At 37.0% G+C, this 21,643-nt stretch overlaps 1 pseudogene; it reads left to right on the forward strand.

The window, feature by feature from the left end:
* Positions 1–729: 729 nt before the first annotated feature.
* Positions 730–14,101, forward strand: LOC145095755 (agmatine deiminase-like; annotated as a pseudogene).
* The last annotated feature ends 7,542 nt before the right edge of the window (positions 14,102–21,643 follow it).

The raw sequence follows: 21,643 nt of genomic DNA on the forward strand, positions 1-21,643 counted from the left end.
TTTACTATTTTTACCACCAAAGTTTTTCTTTTTTATGAAATTGGCCACAAAAGTTTCTACTTTTTGTATTTTTGGCTCCTTATTTTTTTTGTTACAATTTGCCACATTATTTTCATTTGTTTTAGTCAGTTGCTCCCTCCAACGCCTCTCCCACCCAATTAGATGTTGCACCGCCATGGACATTAGTCATTATCTTTCTCTCTCGATTAAATTCATTCTTATTCCAAAGCTCTTTCTTTGTTGCTCTGCCACTTCTGACCATTCCATTTGTAATCGATGGAACAGAAACATATCGGAGAGGAAAACAAAGAAATCGCCAAGCCTGTCGTCGTGCAGTTGTGGCTTCTCGACTCTCATCGACGAATGCCTCTTTTCTCTTCTTTGAAGTCTACAAATTGTGATTACTGATGAAGTTATCGATTGGTGCCCTACCCCTCTAATCAGATAAGTTTCTATTCTAGGTTCTTCTCCAGTTTTGATTCCGATAAAAAGCATCCTCTTGGTTGTCTCTAATTCTAATCTTTACACATTCTACCAGTGTATATTCCATTACACCAGAATTGATTGGACAGGGATAAGAAAAATCAGCTCATAATTTGAAGTCGATTTGGGGAAGAAGACTGCCAACCACCATCACCACAATGATCTAATACACAAATCCTAAATTTCAATGAGGTAAACTTTTAAAGATAAATTCGAAAGTCCTAAATTGCCTATGTTTTTTGCTTATTTGAAATATGGATTCATGTTGCACACCAATTGTTTGTTGTTGAGATGAGTATGAATGATTCTTGGTTTCGTGACAATGGTCCAATTGTTAAGTTCTTCTTCCATTTCACCTTTCATTCGATCAATTCTCTGTACTACTTTTTAATTTCTTATTAAATAATCCTTTTCTTTTACTCTATAGTTTGTTGTAATTGAGGGGAAATCAAGTTCATGACATAATATTCCTGGTATTTATTGGAACTTCAATAGTTGGGGAGGTAAGCTTTGTATTTTAATAGTTTTACATATTTTATTCGATGAGTATTTAAAACTCTTTGATCGATTAGATCTTTATAACAGGCAAATCAATAAAGTAAAAACAGTGAGATAAAAACACAAGTATGGATCTGAATGAGTCGAATGATTCGATTAACTCAATCCTCAGCAGAGCTCGATAAAGAACTTCCGCTGTAGAGGATTCTAGGGTTACAAAAGATAAGAACGTGTACGCTAGAAAATCTCTATCAAAATCATTACGTTCAAGAATGCATGCAAGCATCTATATATAATAAACCCTACAACGTACTCACGGATGGACAGGCCCATACCGGAGACAAAACTGGACTAGCTAACGAGCCCAAAGACGCAACACTTAACTGGACCTAACAATCTCCCCCTTTTGCGTCAATTTGGAGCGAGACTATCGCTTCTTCTTGCTGGGTCTAGCTGCCGGAACCTTCTTGGTGGTATCAAACAAACGAGGGATAATAGCGAGGATTGTCTATCTGAAGCGGATGTACCACTGGATCATATCATCAAAGTACTTCTTGTCATCAGCTGAGTTCTGCTTGCAACGATGAATAATCCCTAAGACATGTTCCAGACATGCAGTGGTGTAGATATGTTTGTCTACCAAAGTGAATAGGCATTTTTGGCCTTCGTTTCTGGTAAACATAACAGAGTTTCTCTTCGGGTCTATCTTCCCCATCTGCATCATGTTGAGATCACTTGCTGAGCCAATAGGAGAAATAGTAGGTTTTTTCTTGAAGACACTCGCTATCTCCTGATCCATCTTGGCGACTTCCATGATGTAACAAACAAACATCCTCTTGAAGTGGTCAATGATCGGACCATATTCTGCTTCATTTGTAAGAAGGATGTTGTGCAAAATTATCCAGTCGTGTGGATTCAAGTTGGGAAGATCAGCAAGCGAAATGGCATGTTCGGTCTTGGCAGATCCTCTCAGCACCTTAAACCGAACGTTGGTGAAGTTTCCTTCCCGATACGGCTTGAGGACCCGAACATTGACTATCTTCTAAGCGCTCCATGTTTGATACTGTGGTTGAGCAACCCTCAGATAGAATTCGACCAACTCCTGGTCAACCTTTGGATGAGGATGAGGGAACTTGGCAATGTTGTCAAAGGCATGGAAGACAAACGCCTTTCGGGTCAGTGGCATGTCGAACTGAGAATCGACAGAATTAACGCGATCTAGAGAGATCATTGGTTCGAGCCACAAGATGCTTGGTGTTTCGATTGCTTCTTTCAGCAACTTCTCAAGAGTCCAAGGAGGAAAAAGGGTTTTCCTACTCTCAAGAAGGTCGTGAGCTTCTTTCTGTTTTCTTTCAGCTTCTTCAGCCTCTCTAGCAACCCGAGCGCTAATGTCAGCGTCCTTGTCTCGGCCTTGCTTTTTCAAAAGATCGGCAATGGTCTCTTTATCTTCATCACTCTCTTCAGCAATTTTCTTGCCCTTGTCTTTGACACCCGAACCTGAGGCTTGGCCTGTTGGAGGAGGTTCGGTTGTTTTGGTTGTTGTAGAAGTAGGAGGCACCGTTTTTAAACGAAACAGTTCCACTTCGCACGCCTAGCCTTCAAGCGCCGTTTGAAAATCAAATCGATTGGACTCCCGCCTGAGTCAGCATCTTATCCTTTTAGATTAAACGTCATCTTAAAGCAAAATTGACCACGTGGATCAATGTGAGCCACAACTCTTTTATGACTTCAAATCCCATTTAAAAAATATGCCTTGTAACTAATGAAACCAGGATTGTGGAAAATCAAAAAGATTTTCGTGCTTAGTGTGTAAAAGAAAAGAAAATAAAGCAACACATATAAGGGAATTTGTGATGTCCATAAAGACACGAAACAATGGATCCCGGGCATGAATCTCTTCCTTCAAAGTCAAGAGAGACTGTAAAATGTTTGTGTGGTTTCCCATTGAATAACGATCAGACACTTATTGAGAAGTGTTGAAAGGCTTCTTTTAATCAGACTAATTTGGGTGGCTTTCGCTTCAGTTCAGAATTCCTGATCTTGATATAAGACAGTAATCGAACGAAATACTTGTGAGACCAATGTAGTCTATTGAACAAGTAGGTTTGAAATAATTTAAGTGGTAATGTAAAATAGTTTATGTAAAATCTCAAAAAAAATTTAAAACTGGATTCCAAGGGAAGAACTGTTATGGGATTTAACAATTTCATAGGAATCACACAAAAGAAAATTAGAGATTTTACTTTCCATCCTCATTGATAAGTCCTCCAATTCGTTAGTGAAAGCTAGAGCAAAATTGATTGTTCACCGTCAATGCATAGTAGGTTTTGAATTGTGGGTTTCACTTAGTACGTAGTGACACGAAGCTAAGATCATAAACACAGAAATTGTGTAACCATAAACCTCAGTGGTAATTTCTGAGAGTCTCAAGGGTTTCGGTTATGAAGCGAATTAGATGGAGAAAAGTAGTGTAGATGGTGTAAAGAAAAACCAAAGTACCTCTGCTGTGAAAATAAGGACCAAGCAGAAAACTCTTATCTCATGTGAGAAGAGAGTTAGGTAGCTCATGATTAGAATAAATATGAAAGCCTAATTGGGAAGACAAGGTTTGTATGTACCAAGTCAGTAAGACTATTATTCAAAATCAGGTGAGGCTTTGGACACATACAACAACATGCTTCTAGGGACACTTAACTTAATGAAAGAATTTCCCCACAAATATCCACACAAAAATATAAGACACAAAACAAAAAAACAAAAAATTATCGAACTAATAAAAATAAAAAAAATGTTTTTGGAGTTTTTGATTTAAAAGAATAAAAAGATTTTGGAAATTTTGATTTAAAATAATAATAAAAAAATGAGACACACAAAAAAATTTTGGAACCGAACCCGAGCGTTCGGTCTATTTTGGTTGCAAAAAAAAATAAGTTTGAAAAAGAAAAGAACTTTAAAAATAAGAGAGAAGAATTTGAGAAAATAATACAAAAGGTTTACAACCAAAGAAACTACCTTTGAGTGATAGGAGAATATAAGAGAATAGGACCGAACCCGAGCGTTCAGTTCATTTCGGCACACATGTGAACCGAACCCGAACGTTCGCTTCATTTCGCTTCCAACTTTTAGTTTTGAGAGGTAGTTTTTGGTACTGACTCTGATTCCGTCATTCCAAGCCCTTGTAGAATTTTATTGAAACTCGCTTCAGGAAGAGATTTGGTGAAGATGTCAGCCAGTTGATCAGTGGTTGGAACAAAGTGAATTTCGACGTTCCCATCTTCCACATGATCCTTAATAAAGTGATACCTCAGTGCTATATGCTTTGTCTTGGAATGTTGCACTGGGTTATGACAGATCCTAATTGCACTTTCTGAATCGCAATATAGTGGGATCTTTTTCATATTGAGTCCATAGTCCCGGAGCTGGCTCTGGATCCAAATCACTTGAGATGTACAGGAGGCTGCTGCGATGTACTCTGCTTCGGCGGTAGACAGAGAAACACATGTCTGTTTCTTTGATTTCCAGTTAACCAATTTCCCGTCTAGGAATTGGCAGCCTCCAGTGGTGCTTTTCCTGTCTAAACCAAATCCTCCATGGTCTGCATCTGAGTAGGCTTGAACGAAGAAACCTGAGTTTGATGGATACCATAGACCGAGGGAGGTGGTTCGTTTCAGATACCGGAGTATGTTTTTCACTGCAAGCATATGTGGTTCACGAGGATTCGCCTGAAACCTAGCACAGTAACACACAGAAAACATTATATCAGGCATGCTAGCAGTGAGGTACATTAAAGACCCAATCATTTGGCGGTATAGCGTAATATCGACTGCAGGTTTTTCCAAGGATGGTGTGAGCTTGGTGCCGAACGCCATTGGAACTTTGACCTTTGAGTCTCCCATCATGCCGAATTTAGCAAGAAGAGTCTTGGTGTATGCTTCCTGGTTGATAAAGATGCCTTCGGGTCCCTGTCTAATATTTAAACCAAGGAAAAAGTTAATCGGACCCATTGAGCTCATTTCAAATTTAGTCTCCATCAACTTTCTGAATTCAGCTGTTAAGCTAGGATTCGTTGAGCCAAAGATGATATCATTGACATAGATTTGAACAACCATAAGGTGGTTACCTTCCTTCTTACGAAAGAAGGTTGGGTCAACTGAACCTTGTTTGAATTTTGACATCTTTAAGAACTTGGTTAGCGTTTCATACCATACCCTAGGTGCTTGTTTCAGACCGTAAACTGCCTTGTCCAGAATATAATAGTGATTTGGGTACTTTTCATTGACAAAACCAGGAGGTTGCTCCATGTAAACCGTTTCTTCAAGTTCTCCATTCAGAAAGGCGCATTTCACGTCCATTTGGTAGACCTCGAAGTTCTTGTGTGCAGCATAGGCCAGAAATATTCGAACAAATTCCAGCCTTGCTACCGGAGCAAAAGTTTCCTCATAATCAATTCCTTCTTCCTGGCAGTATGCTTTCACCACGAGATGAGCTTTGTTTCGAATCACATTGTCTTCCTTGTCCATTTTATTTCTGAATACCCATTTGAGACCAACAATTGAGGCATCTTTAGGAGTTGGAATGAGGCGCCATACCTTGTTTCTTTCGAACTCGTTGAGTTCATCTTGCATAGCTTGAACCCAGTCGGAATGATCAAGAGCAGTATTTACTGTCTTCGGTTCAACTTTTGATACGAAATAATTATACATGCAGAACTCTACTTTGGAGAATAGAGATGTTTGGTTTGCCTTTAGTTGAGATCAGGTGAGGACCTTTTGAGAGATATTACCCACTATCTGAGATACAGGATGATCTCTGGTCCATTTAACAAGAGGGGGTAATTTGGATCATAGGATGGATCCAATTCAGCGTTTACCATTTCTTCCAATTCAGATTGTCTATCGTCATCGAAAAACATGTCGGAGTTCTCCCCCTCGACTGATGAGCTTTCAGGTGTAGCTGGACTTAATGGTACAGTTGAGCTTTCAGGTGTTGTTGAGCTTTCGGGTGCTATAGGTCTTTCAGGTGTAGCAGGAATAGAATTCTCCCCCTCAAATTGTGAGCTCGGTTGTTTTAAAGAAAGTGGATTGTCCCCCTCAACTGAAGCACCTTGTGGAGGAGGTTCGTTTGGAGCTTGTCCTCCTTCACCCATTCGTTTGGCGGCATCTTCGACAATTTGCTTCAGATGGTCGACTTTGTTGTCTGCTGCCTTGGCTTCCGACAGAGTAGCTTTCTCAGGTTCATCGAATAATTCCATAAATTGATTGAATAGATTAACAATTGAGGCCGTGACTTGACCTGTTTGAGAGAAAATCTCTCCAATTGCTTCTTCAGTAGCCTTTAGCTTCTTGACGTAGTTATCATCGCAAGTCACGTAATATGTTTCTTCGATCTTCCTAGAGCGCTTATTTAAGACCCGATAAGCTTTTGAAGTAAGAGAATATCCTAGAAAAATTCCTTCATCAGCTTTAACGTCAAACTTGTTACGGTGTTCTTTGGAGTTGAAGATGAAACATCGTGAGCCGAACACATGGAAGAATTTTACGTCCGGTTTCCTGTTATTGATGATCTCATAAGGAGTAAGAGAGAAGCGCTTGTTGAGATAAGACCGGTTCTGCGTAAAACAAGCCGCATCAATAGCATCAGCCTAGAAATATAAAGGAAGAGAAGCAAAACTTAGCATCGTTCGGGCCGCCTCACACAAGGATCGGTTTCATCTTTCGACAATTCCGTTCTGTTGAGGCGTGTAGGGGCTGAGAAGTTGTGACTGGTTCCTTTTTCTGCCAAAAAGTCTTCAAATTCTTTGTTCTTGAACTCCAGTCCATTGTCGCTCCTGATGTTGCGAACGACTTTTCTCAGTTGCACTTCAACCTGCTTGATGAACATCTTTATCTTAGGAGTATCCTCAGATTTGTGCTTCAGAAAGAACACCCATGTAAAACGTGAGAAATCATCAACAATAACAAGAATATACTTGCTACCGCGAATGCTTTCGATTGATGATGGACCACACAAGTCAATGTGAAGCAATTCAAGTGGTTCAACAACTTTTGTGTTTATAATGGATGGGTGACTTTGACGACTTTTCTTCCCCATTTCACACGCAGCACACAAATGTTCTTAATCAAACTTGAGCAATGGGAAACCCCTAACATGACCTCCTGTGACAAGCTTGTTGATGTCTTTGAAGTTGAGATGTGAGAGCCTTCGGTGCCACAACCAACTTTCGTCAGAGTGAGCTTTGGATAAAAGACATATAGCTGGATTTCCTTTGATTGGTTTTAGATTGAGAGGAAACATTTCGCCTTTGCGTTGTGATTTGAGAATCACCCTTTTTGATTTCTTCTCTATGATTTCTGAACCTTCATCGTCGAATGAAACCTTGAGACCGGTACCTCCTACCAGTTGAGATACACTGATGAGATTATGTTGTAGCCCTTCAACGTATGCCACCTTTCTAATTGTGAAGTCTCCACTAGTTATCATCCCATAACCCTTTATCATTCCATAAGAATTGTTGCCGAACTTGACATTCCCACCATTTTGAAGAGATCGAAACTCCCTTAGCTCTTCCTTCCTCCATGTCATGTGACGTGAGCAGCCACTGTCAATGTACCGTTCTTCATCGAACTGCTCGTCACTAATAACCTGCAAAAATTAAGCAGATTTAGGAACCCAAAGTTTCTTGGGTCCATGTGAGCCTTTCACAGGAACATAAATAGTAAGAGAAACATCAACAAGATATGTTCTTTTTATTAATGTTGTTTCATCTTTTTTCTTATTAGTGAAAACTTTGATTTTGTTAGGGTTAGTTACAGACGATTTGGTTTCAGATTTTGGTAGTTGGGCATTAGTCTGCTTTCGGTTTTCCTGGACTGAGGAAATCTTCGATTTTCCTTTCAAGTTCGTTGAAGAATTTGGATTTTGTGCAGGAACAGAATTGGGTTTAGAAGAGAATTGAGAATGAGAAGAATTAGAATGGGAATTTCTTCTGACTTGTGGTTCGAAATGACCCTTTTGTTTATGGTCATTGGAGGGACCGAACCTGGACGTTCGGTAGCTGTTGCTTTCGGGACCAAATCTGTCCTTTCGGTCGCTGTTCCTTTCTGAACCGAACCTTTCCTTTAGGTTGTTGTTGCTTTCTGAACCGAACCTTTCCTTTCGGTTGCTGTTGCTTTTTGAACCGAACCTTTCCTTTCGGTTCTGTTCCTCATGTGGCCCGAAAGCCTTTTCTTATGACTTTGGATTTCTATCATGATAAGAGAAATGTGTGTTTTGAGAGCGCCAAAACTGCTTTTGCTCAGAGAGATTCTTTTTGTATCTTAGGTTTCTTTGCTGCTTTTGATTTTTCACCTGTTTCAGCTGTCTGTGGATGTTAGCCTTTTGCTTTAACTTCTTGACAGCCGGTTCGCTCTTCGTAGATGAGGTTTCGCTTGTGGAGGTGACTTTTTCTATAGGTATTTCTTTTGAACAACTTGTGCTTGGCACGTCAAAGTTGTCAGGCTTGTTCAGCGACTTTGGTACATATCTTCCTTTTGTTTTCCAGGACGTTCGCTCTGACAAACCAACTGTTTCGTCGACATTATCTATAGGAGCAGACCAGAAGAACTCATCACAACCATCTGCGTTATCTTTGTTCACAATGGCAGTGAGTTCGGTTGTTTGATGTTCGGTTACTCCTGTGACTTTATACACCTGATTTGGTGTTGTTCTCACCTTTTGGTACACAACAACCTTTTCTTCAAGAATCGGGGACTTATTTTGGGACAAACGAGCGAACTCCACAGAATTTTCAGAAATCAGATTTTTGTGGTTTTCGGGTTCGCTCTTGACAAACTCAGAACAGTCGACTACATCCTCTACAAAATTTCACTCATATCATCGTCCTCATTAAGTTCATATGCGTTTTCAACATCAATTTTATTTTCTGAACTTAAATTGGCACTTAATGAGTCGAATTTTTGTATGGTTTCGGTCCTTAGTTTCAGCTTATCATTTTCATCCAAAAGATTTTTCAGCATGTCCTTATGGTCTTTGGACTTTATAAAAGATTCTATTTTGTCTAGACCGTACATGTAAGTGGGATTCACATCATCAGACGATACAACACTTTCACAGTTGTATGCTTCAACATCGATTTCATCCTCCTTAAACTCAAGGAAGGGTAAAATCATGCGATGTATTTTCTGCCCTATTTCACAATTCAGATGCAGTTGAGTAATGTTAGCATAAAGTCTTTTAGCAATCAAACAAAAAACATTTCTTTGTTTTAAAAGTTTCAAATTGTCTCTTTGTAAATAAATGTTTTCATCTTTAGACTTAATCAGCTCCGACTCCTTCTGCTCAATCCACATCCTTCGCTCCTCACTCTTGGATGACACCCTGCTTATTTGGTCAGTTAGGTTAGAATTGGTGACCCGTGTTTGAGTTAAACAACTATCCAGATTTGAGATTCTTGAATTTAAGTTATTTAATTCCTTTTCAGATGATTTCTGTGGAACTTTGAACGAGATAAAAAGAGATTGTACCTTGTTGATCAATTCATCAAGTTCATTGATCTGTACACTCAGAGGTTTTGTTGTGAAGCATAAGTCCTCTCGCTCCTTTGTGTCCTCATTTCCACCATCTGTGTTGTATCCCCTCATGTGAGATACGTCAGTCACCATCAAACACTTTTCGCTGCTTTCACCACCTCTTGCCACATACGCTTTTCCATGCGAAGGCTTTCTCACCTCATCATCTTCTGAGTCGGTTGACCACACCTGCACGCCACCGAACTCGTCATCCTCTGCCGAACCCTGTACAATAAGAGCATTCATAGAAGGGTTAGTAGCATCTTTCTTTCTCTTGATCTCTTCCAGCTTTTTCATCAAGACAGCCTCTTCATCTTTCTCCTCATCTTTCTCTGCCATTTTCTTCAGAATACAATCTTTGGCATAATGATTCTTTCCTCCACAGTAGTAGCAGCTAACACCAGAATCTCCTTCAACCTTCGCCTCTTTCTTTGGTTCCTCAGTCTCCGGCTCCTCCCTTACTTTTTCTGAGCTGTAGCTTCCCTGCCAATTTCGGTTCTTATTGGTAGGAAACCTCTTCTTGATAAACCTTTTTGGATTGGAAACCATCATTGCATAATCTTCTGAAGTAAGATCGTAGTCCTCTAGGTTCAGATCTTCATCTTCTACTACATTCTTGCTTTTGGACAGGAGAGCCAAGGACCCCAAGTTTGAGACCGCATTCTTCTCTTGCATCACAATCTTTTCTTGGGATTTCAGAATTCCCACCAGTTTCGCCAACGAATATGACTTGAACTACTCGTGAGCTTTAACTGTAGACACAACAACTCTCCATTCGGATCTTAAGCCATTCAAAAAGGTGACCTTCTGTTCAATCAACTTCCTTTCGATATCATGTTTGATCATCTTGCTAAGAAGATGATTGAAGCGATCAAACATCTGAGTGACGGTCTGATCAGAATTTTGCTTAAATTCTCCAAACTCAGACAAAATCAAAGTCTGAATAGAGTGCTCTAAATCTTCATCTGTGGAATACAGCTCTCGCAGCCTATCCCAGATTTCTTTAGCGGTACTGCAAGAACTCACCAACCTAAACGTGTCAGATTGAAGAGCGAATTGGATCAGTCTTAATGCTTTGATGTTGCACTGAAACTTCTCCTTTTCGTCTTGAGCAATGTCTTTTACATCTTTTAACAGATCATTATACTCTTTCTGAGTTTTAATGATTCTGGATGTTCTTGAGTGAGCAAATGGTCCAGACACAATGGCTTCCCAAATAAGATACCCATTATCTTCAGATCCGATGACATAGTCTTCAAAATGATGAGCCCAAACTTTGTAATCCTGGGTGTAAAGAATAGGAATCTTCGTCGTTGATCCAATACTGTTAGAGATGTTGATAGGATTAGATTGAGAATCGTCCATGCTTGATCGTTTAACCTGTTGGAAGATCAGACTTGTAATATCCAATATTAGGGCAAAACGAATAAATACTGAGATACGTCAATTATGGAGTGACGGCTCAATAAATATCAGTTAATGCGGAAAAACCCTAATCACTTCTTTCACAGAAGAGATGTGTATGAATTACACAGCCTCCTGCTCTGATACCAATTGATGAGTATTTAAAACTCTTTGAACGATTAGATCTTTATAACAGGCAAATCAATAAAGTAAAAACAGTGAGATAAAAACACAAGTATGGATCTGAATGAGTCGAATGATTTGATTAACTCAATCCTCAGCAGAGCTCGATAAAGAACTTCCGCTGTAGAGGATTCTAGGGTTACAAAAAATAAGAACGTGTACGCTATAAAATTTCTATCAAAATCATTACGTTCAAGAATGCATGCAAGCATCTATATATAATAAACCCTACAACGTACTCACGAATGGACAGGCCCATACCGGAGACAAAACTGGACTAGCTAACAAGCCCAAAGACGCAACACTTAACTGGACCTAACATTATTTTATCAAATAATAATAACATAGTAAATGGTTGTTTGTGTATTTTAGGTATTGATAATGGTTGCAACCTAGATTGGAGTCATGATCTTCTTGTTGCACAAAATGTTAGACTTGTAAATATTATTGATACATATTTTTGAAACTTCAAAAGATTTACATCATGTATAGAAAAAGTAACACCCAAGTTTGCATCCTCTTAAAAATTTTCTTAAAAGATTTCCATTAATTTTGGTTTTGCTTTCTCCTGTTAAATTCTTTCAATGGAGAGGATTCCCTGTTTCCACAATACATAATTCTTGAATGTGGAAGCATTCATGTAGATGGTAAAGGTAACAACTTTTATATTGTTGTTTCTGTATTTTATTATTAGATAGATTTTTACTAATTTTATATCTCATGAAATGTTTTTTTTTCATTAAGGGACATGCCTTACTACAAAAGAATGCTTATTAAACAAAAACAGGAGCCCATAACTCCACATCTGACCAAACAACAAATAAAGATGAACTTAAAGCCTATCTAGGGGTCAATAAGATTATTTGGTTGCCCCGGGGACTATTTGGTACATTTTCAAAAAATGTTAAATGCAAGAAATAACAATGTATGTTTTTTTCAATTCTATTATTATTTTTATATAGGTGATGATGATACAAATGGATACATAAACAATATGTGCTACTTGTGAAGCCTGGTGTGGTGTGTTATTGTCCTGGACAGATGAGGAATAAGATCCTCATTATGAGTGAGCTGTAGAGGCTTTTATTGTTCTCTCAAATTCTATAGATGTAAATGGTAGAAATTTTGAAATTATTAAACTCCATATACCAGGGTCTATTCTTTATATGATAGATGAAGAAGCTTCCAGATTTATTCAAGTAAGCATATACATCCATATTCCATAGTGTTCTCTCATTTAAAAAAAATATTTATTGTTTGTATTATGTTAGCTACAAAAAAGGTGGGAGAAGCGAAACCAAGATTTCCTGGAACAAGGCTTGTTGCTTCATATGTTAATTTTTATATTGTGAATGGTGGAATAATTGCACCCCAATTTGGAGACCCAAAATAGGATGATGAAGCTGTGTGTGTGCTGTCTCAGGCTTTTCCTAACCGTCAAGTAAGCATTTTATCATAACAAGTTATACTGCGTTTGACATGCTTTGGATCGAGATTAAAAATCAGACTAATGGCAGTGTGACAAAAGTTGCAATCTTTTGTCCCATGCAAAAAGATGGAACAAGGTAGGACACAGGCTCGCTCTCAATCTCTCATCTGCGAAAAAAGACGTAAATGCCTTTCTCATCCTCATCATTGTACATACCCCCATAAAACTTCATTCAATGTTTAGAGTCCATAGCTTACACAGTCATTGTAGCTCCCATGGAGCAGTGCCATACATTTGGCTATATACTCCACATCAGCTTTAAACGACGATAAGTTGACCTTTCTTGATGATTTAATTTACTATTACATGTTCATCTTATTATTCCTTCTTGGTGACCTAATTGTCATTGCTCAACTTTTATAACAAGCTCAACATTTGGGTCTTATCACTTCTAAAAGTGGAAGAGATCGAACTACCCCAATTTTGGATTTTCATGTCAGTTTACCTGTTTTTGACGAGTTAGCCGAGTTTTGTTCTCCTGTCACTAAATGACATTGAATTTAGAGTATGTTGACAAATCAAGATCTATAATTCACAAATATGTTACTTATCAAGTCATAAAAAAGAAGGGCGTCAAAGGACCATAATGAAGGTATTAGAAAGCTTATGATTGACATCTAACACATTACCTTACTTATCACTCACAACCAACTTTCTTATGAATATATACATCCTCAATATCCTGAATTCCTTGTATCTGTTTAAGAGCATGTTCTCTTAGTCATTTCAAAATTTAAAATACTAAACTCCTTGCATTATTTTACAATTTTTAATTTTGAATTTATATTCTCTCATGATTGTTTTGTTTTAACCCCTATCTTTGTCGTTTTTTTGTAGGAAGGAATTAAGGATAAAACATAGGAAGTCATTCTTTAGTGAGTAAACCAACAGTCATGGTTTGCTTCTTTTTTTGGTTGATTTACCAATTGAAGTAAAAGTATTGGAACTTTTGTTCAATATTTAAAGAGAGAATTATTAATGTATGATTTTTTAGCAGTTGATAAGGTGGTTAGGTTATGTATGTATGAATGTAAGTGAAGAATAAGTTATGGAAAGATGGGGCCAGGTAGGACATGCACATTATATCCTAACACATGAATTGGAAACATAGGTGATTCGGGTGTTTCCACATTTATATTTTTGTTTTGTATTGTGTTTCTATTTAAAAAACATATTATTTGTGTTTTAATGTTGTTGAATTAGACTGCAAAGCTCTTGGGATGTTCTTTATGCTCAGCGGTTGGAGCAGGGCTGATGGATGCTGCAATTCCAGGTGGTCTTGAAGTAGGGTGACGATGATGATACTACTAAATACTAAACTTTGGACGTGACATGGTTAGACTCAGATCACACAAAATACATTCAATATTGATGTGATGAGTGATGCAGGTTTATTTCTGCAAGAAAGCATGGGTTGGTGGATACACCAGTTAGAAGTAGCATATGTGAGAAGACGGGTGTGATTGTACTTCCATGAGAGATCAACACTCTGGATTGGAGGTTGTGTAGTATCTTCTTTAATTGATCTCAACTTCAATACGATTGGTATGGAAAACTTCTCTTCAAATAACAATAAACTCTAATTGGTGGAATTAGTAACGTACTTTATTTTTTCTCCCCAATATAAGCTATGCAATTTATTTACCCGTTTTAGCAACATACTAACATTTTTTCATAGATAACAACCTTATCCAGGTTGAAACATGCAAAACATGCTATACTTTTTTTTATCCTTAACTATAAAATTGTTGTAACATTGCATCTTCAAGAAAAATGATTTAGAACCTGTCAATACCAAGAAAATGCAAAAAATTCACATAGATTTTAAGCTTCTCATGCTCATCCTTACTTTAACAACCAATAAAATTGTCATTTTTCTAAATTTTTTTAATTAAAATTTGTTTCTTGGGTTTCGCATATCACAATTGATACATGTATAGTAGTGAAAGCCTTCTATAAGTTCCTCAGATAGCATGTTGCGATCCCTTTCAAGCTTAAGAAAACCAGAATGTGCATTAGCTCAGACACCGAAGTCAACATAGGAAAGTAGCCATTAAGGTTCACTTTAGTAAGTTCACTCCCTTATTTCAATAAGATGGAAACTCAGAAAGACCAGCAATTTCGGAATCACCATATATATCATATATGTTTGAAATTAGTGAAATAAGTACCTTGATTTAACCGTCTCTAAATAACATGTACCCTTCATAAGCAAACTATCATTACAAAGTAACTGACTGATATGGTTATGTGTCAAAGGGCATGATATACCTGACCCACCAAACAAAGAGACAACAACGAATCAACACAAATCATCAGACCCGTGCAACGCACGGGCCTCTTTCCTAGTTAATAGACTAAAGGGGTCACAAATAATATTTATTTAATAAAAGATTGTTTTGGGTAAGCTTGGTAAAAGTATTCAATCTATGAAAAAAAAAGTTATTTTTCCTTCGATTTTTTTATGAAAAAACTTAAAATAAAAAAGTATAATTTGTTTCCGTAAATCTTGCTTACTTATACTTATAAGACCCTTGAAATTATAAATTTCTAATCGGCAAAAAGCTATGTGACGTGCCAAATTATTGAAAATAGAAATCAAATATCCCTCTATATTTTCTTACTACGTATCTTTATACCCATATTAAAAGGTGACAATTGAACTAAAATATTATTAATTTCATTAAATATGACACATGTCAACATATGATATGAATTTTAAGATGAATAAGAAAAAAAGAATATATATACAGTAAAGTCCCAATATTTTCATCAATTTGACAAGAAAGTCCTAAACTTTATTTTTTTGATAGTAAAGTCCAAATTACCGACAGTTTTTGACACTTTTACATTTTTTTCCCGGTTAGCCAGTAATTAGGACTTTCTTGTCAAATCGTCAATTATGACTTTACTGTAAAAAAAATAAAGTTTAGGACTTTTTTTGTCAAATCCTTGAAAATATTGGGACTTTAGTGTATATACAATTTTTTTGGTTAGAAATTTAATGGTATGATACTCTTTAAGCATAATAGTTATTGAAACCTTTTCTAATCAGCTAGATCCTATTGAAATCGTTGACGTTTGCTTCTTGTTAAATTGTTTTTTTAATCTCAACAAACTGACATTGAAAAAAATTGAGATAATCAAGAAAGAAAGAAAGAATCAGGGTTGTGTTGGCTTTTTGCAGTCTAAAAAATGGAGAAATTAGAAACCTAAAAAAACGAAATTGTCATGGCTTTATACAAACACAAACAACACATGCCTAGTCAAAAGGGTGTGAATGTGGAGTAGGGAAAGAAGGGCAATTTCGTTTTTTTTCGGTTTCTTATTTCTCCATTTTTGGGGCTGCAAAAAGCTAACACAACTCTGGTTCTTTCTTTCTTTCTTTCTTGATTATCTCAATTTTTTTCAATTTCGGTTTATTGAGATTAAAAAAACGATTTAACAAGAAGCAAACGTAACGATTTCAATAGGATCTAGCAGATTAGTGAAGGTTTCAATAACTCTTATGCTTAAATAGTATCATACCATTAAATTTCTATCCAAAAAAATAATATATATACACTAAAGTCCCAATATTTTCAACGATTTGACAAAAAAGTCCAAAACTTTATTTTTTTGACAGTAAAGTCCTAATTGATGATTTGACAAGAAAGTCCTAAACTTTATTTTGTTGACAAAAATGTCCTAATTATCGGCTAACCGGGAAAAAAGGGTAAAAGTGTCAAAAACTGTCGGTAATTTGGACTTTACTGTCAAAAAAATAAAGTTGAGGACTTTCTTGTCAAATCGATGAAAATATTGGGACTTTACTGTATATATCCCTAAAACGCCAGAGAGTGCATGCCGCGCCATCACATCAGGCTCTTGCCCTTAGATCTTGAAGTACCTGAAACAACGAAAAAAATTGTAAGCTAACTCTTTGTGAGTTCTCCATAACATACCCCACATAATCATATAGCCATATCAACCATACAAGACATGCATATAAACATATACGGATGTCGTGAGCTCCCCCATGGTCTTACACCTATGTGTCATGGGCACCCCCATGGTCTTACTTGGAATGCCATGGGCACCCCCACATGGTCTTATAACCAAGTGTCATGGGCACCCCTATGGTCTTTACCTAAAATGCCATGGGCACCCCCATATGGTCTGACAACCAAGTGTCAAGAGCACCCCTATGGTCTTTACCTGGAATGCCATGGGCACCTTCACATGGTCTGACAACCAAGTGTCAAGGGCACCCCCATGGTCTTTACCTGGAATGCCATGGGCACCCCCACATGGTCTGACATCTTAGTGCCACGAGCTCCCCTGGGTCTTCCATGCAAGTATCACAAGACAACTAGCATATCACGTACCATACAATCAACTAGTATACCACATAACACGTAATGGGCTGGCCTTCGTGCCTTTGGCCCATTGGTATAGTGAGGAGACTCACCTAAAATGCCAACTGTAGCCGAGTAGGTTCAAACTCTGAGTATCAGCTCTACCACCTCCCTAATCATAAACAACTCCTTAGATACAACTCAACCCTTCAAACCCTTAAAAGTCAATCCTGGTCAAAGTCAAAGTCAACGCTCCGAGTTGACCTAACTTGTCGAGTTACCCTTTAACTCGTCGAGTGCACCCCAAAGTTAGAATCGCGATATCGTGACCCAACTCGTCGATTTTTCCTATAACTCACCGAGTTTCTCCGTTTTCCAACAAAATCGGGGTAACCCAACCCAACTCATAGAGTTCCCCTGTGAACTCGTCGAGTTCTTCAGTCTGTCAATCCACTTAATGCATTAAGCCATTTTTCATGAATCCAATGGTTCCAAACTTCAGATCCCCATTCCTAGCGATGTCTAGAAGGGTAAAGTTTCCAACTTTATGTTGGGTTTTGAGCATTCTAACACTCCTAAGTGTACATGCAACCCTAAATACCTTGGATCTATGTTTTCTCTATTATACATGAAAATAAGAACTTTCCAAGGTATTATCCTAACCTAGCATACAAAACAATAAATATAACAAGATAAAATACATACCTCTTTGATGTAGAAAGTCTTCATAAAGCTTGAGTGCCTAGTGCCCCAAGTGTGACACCTCAAATGGTTCACACAACACCAAATACACTTGGAATAACTTGAGAGAAATCCAAAACTCATGAAATCGGCTAACCCTTTCTTACTTACTCTAGTCGCCGATTTTGTCAAGAATTAGATCTTTATATAGTGTTACAATTAGGGTAAACCCTAATTGTCATGAATTTCCATTTCCTTGGATCCATGGGTTCACATACACCATGGAGCATCCATGGACCATCCTATGGGTTTTAGCCCAACTTGATTATCCATGGATCATTAGCCCACTATACAAGTATGGATGATTTACACAATCAACCCATATATTTAATTAGTCTTCTTTTGATCACTTAATTAATCCTAGATTAATTCTTGATCAATACTAATTAAATAATCTTATTATTCTTATTATTAATATACTAGAACTTATAATATATTAATAACCATAAGTGTCGTATTTCTGTCATTATAGTCTATCCAAATGCAGGATGCCATGCAACCCAAATGGACCATGCCGGGTCGGGTCAAGTCTTAGCAATTATAGTTATGGACTTAGACATTAATCCAACAGTCTCCCACTTGGATAAGTCTAAAACTAATATTGCGTATGACTTTAGGATCCGACTGGCAATTGTAGCTCTCAAAAGCTTCTGTTGAACTCTGACCTTGTAGATGAACTCTGACCTTTGTCAATGACTTGTCCATTAGATAAGGGATTATATATTCCTCTATTCTAGATATCATATGAACTGAGACATGGATTATAATCATTCTCTCTGTCCATTTGTTGTTTCCTGATTTCCGATTTATGACGACTGACTAATTGAACAAATCAAATCAGTCCTGGCCCGGCCGAGCACTTCCATTTGTCATCATCAAATCATCGAGGGGCCCACCGATATCGCTTTTATCCCGAAGGTAAAAGGAATGGATAAACTTCGACTCATATGGCTTGTTCTAATACTTGTTGAATCATACACAAAGACACATTTTATAGCACCGAGTTACCAAATGCGTTTTCGTGCAATCAATGTACTATCAACTCATAGTAACAACTCATATCTCTAGGTTTGAAGAATATAAGATATTATCGTCTCATGATCACTCGTGATAAAATCCATGAAGTGATTCCAATGAGCGCGGGTTGAATCCAATACTCATAACTTATGAGCACTCATGAGTGTTGTAGCCCTTTGTCCAACACCTTAGACCTCTACAAGCCAACCCATGACAGTTTTAATTCATATCTACTTCCAACATATGATCGACTGTGGATGGTTTGAATAACTTAGTCATTCCGGAAGAATAACCCAGTTTATTCGGGAAGTCAAAACATGCAAAGTGAAACACAATAATAATTGAATCCAATATGGTATCAAAACCTATGAACATAAATAAAACACCTTTTATTTATCACCATATGATTACACATTATTCATTGTATACTGTTTCAGCTATCAACTTTATTCTTGAATTTAAAACAATAGTTGTCCCATGCTCCAAGCATGTACACTATGTTTTCTAAACACCAGTCATGCCATACACCAAGTATGCATACTATGTTTGTCTATGTTCTTTACTTTGTGAACTAGATCCATTGAACATAACTTCAATGATTCTCGTTTCACACTCCCAAATCCTTACTGCAAATACAAGAATTCCAAATTCATGTCATTTACTGAAATCTGTTGGATTCTAAACTTATATGGATTGATCCTCTTGTAATGATTATGCACAAAGTCAGAAGGACTTGACAACAACCATTACAGACCATTCCAAAGGAGATCAGCTCCTTGAAAACATCCTTCTTGCATTAAGTTTCCTAATCTTAAACAGATTGAAAATTCTAACTTTGAAACATTTCCAGATTCCATTTTGACTATCAGTTCTGAACAAGAGTTGCCTCCTTACAAATTATGTCAATATGGTCCTTCTAGAATTATCACTATACTTCCAACTGTCCATGAGCAACCAATCTTTGGTAAACCTTAGATTGTCCCTGAAAATTGTTTAATCCTTTTAGTCATATCCAGTTGTAAACATTTTCCCTTCTTAATGCCCCAGGCATTTGGAAAATTTTTAGAAAGGATGAATATAGCACATGTAATCAATCCTATATCTGAAGCATATGGGAATCCATTCATGATCTCTCACATAAAGACTAAACCAGTCTTTTGCTATAACATTTCCATTTCAATTTTCCAAGTTCTCATAATTCAGATTATGAAAAGGGATGCCATAATCATAATAGAATTTTAGAACGCAAATAATGGACCCATATACAAAATTTCATTATGTTGAACCATTCCAACATGAAATTCATATATATATATATATATATATATATATATATATATATATATATATATATATATATATATATCCTTGACTAAATGATTAAAACCTCACGATCTAAGCTTATAGATTTGAGATGAAGTATAATTTCCTCTCCGTTAATTATAGCAAAACAACTTTTCCCAATTGAAACCTTTTGTTTTCTATAATTAACATTGCTAGCTTGCAATACTTATCATAATTATCATGCTCCCACTAACATGATGGTTATTAGCATAACACTTATGCTCCCACTAGCTTTGACATGTACTCATAAATTAGCTGGACTTCTAGAAATCAATACTTCATTGACTTTCTTACCAAAGTTCAGATTTCTGATACTAGATTGTTTTGATATGACTTTATCAAAATCATACACCTTCCCTTATATAGCACACTTGTGTATCTAAACAATTATGAAGAGGGATGCCGTAATCATAATGGTTAGACCTTTTTGCCACGTCTCACAAGTGCAGGTTAGTGTGCCGGTAAACCACACACGCTCCACTAACGACTTTGAGAATGCAAATATCACAATTGCTATCTAGCTAAAATCTACTTAATGAAAGTGTTTCCTCACCATCATTTTCATGAATCGGAGAGAAACCTTATGACACTTAGATTTAATGGTGTATGTGTTCTTATCCATGTGAATTGTCAAAACCATAGTCACAAGGAAAGGATAATGACAAATCCAAACTCATATGGATTGAACTCAATCTTAACTTCTTGCCACCTGGCAGCTCAAGGGCCTGCCATTGCTTCCAAGTTGTTGTGCAACACATTGGGAACTCTAAGAACTCATATGCAAAGCCAACTTTAACTGAAATGGGCACAGAATATGTCAGTACGATAGGTTATAAACCTCAAGCCGTGTGCTAGTGAAGAACTTCATGTTTTATTCTTGATTAGTTCTTGAGACTTTCAAGACCTTTAAGACTCCCACTGTCCTCTTGACACATAAGACTTTCTTGCCAGTTATTCAAGAGATAGTGTGGATTCTAATCAAGAAAAACACTTCACAAAATTGGCCTAATTTGGTCTTTGTTTTATCCAAAACATCACAACTTACCAATTTCAAATGTACAAGAGTAGAAAACTTTTACTCTTACATTTGACAAGTGTTTTAAACCTTCTTTAAGACATGTCACTCAAGTTACAATCTTGGAGTGTGACTCTAAGACTTGTATTGGAATGAAGTATGACTCATCTTCTTGATTTAACCATTTCAACAGTTCAAGTTCCTCTTCTTAGTCATAAGAATGCACTAAGATTTCCTTAGAGAACTAATTGTGCTATGGTTTCTTAATCATTAAGATGATCACAAAAACGGATACTAAAGTACTCTCCCGTCTTTTCAGATTTGAGAAACTTTTATCCTTCTGCCTAAGTTGATTCTTCTTATTCGCTCTACCTTACATTGAAACATTTCCAATGTCTCAGAATTATACTTTAGCCTGTAAGTATAACCATATTTACTAAGCTTTAGTAAATTATGACGAATAATCTTACCGATATTTTGTGGTGGACTTGACCAGTGCACAAGAATGTGTACTCGATCCCTTAGTCCTTCACTTGACTCACACATCCATGTGAACAAGTAACTA

Source organism: Lactuca serriola, chromosome 3 (assembly GCF_051521515.1).
Source record: "Lactuca serriola cultivar US96UC23 chromosome 3, Lser_US96UC23_V15, whole genome shotgun sequence".
In the NCBI taxonomy this organism is placed as follows: domain Eukaryota; kingdom Viridiplantae; phylum Streptophyta; class Magnoliopsida; order Asterales; family Asteraceae; genus Lactuca; species Lactuca serriola.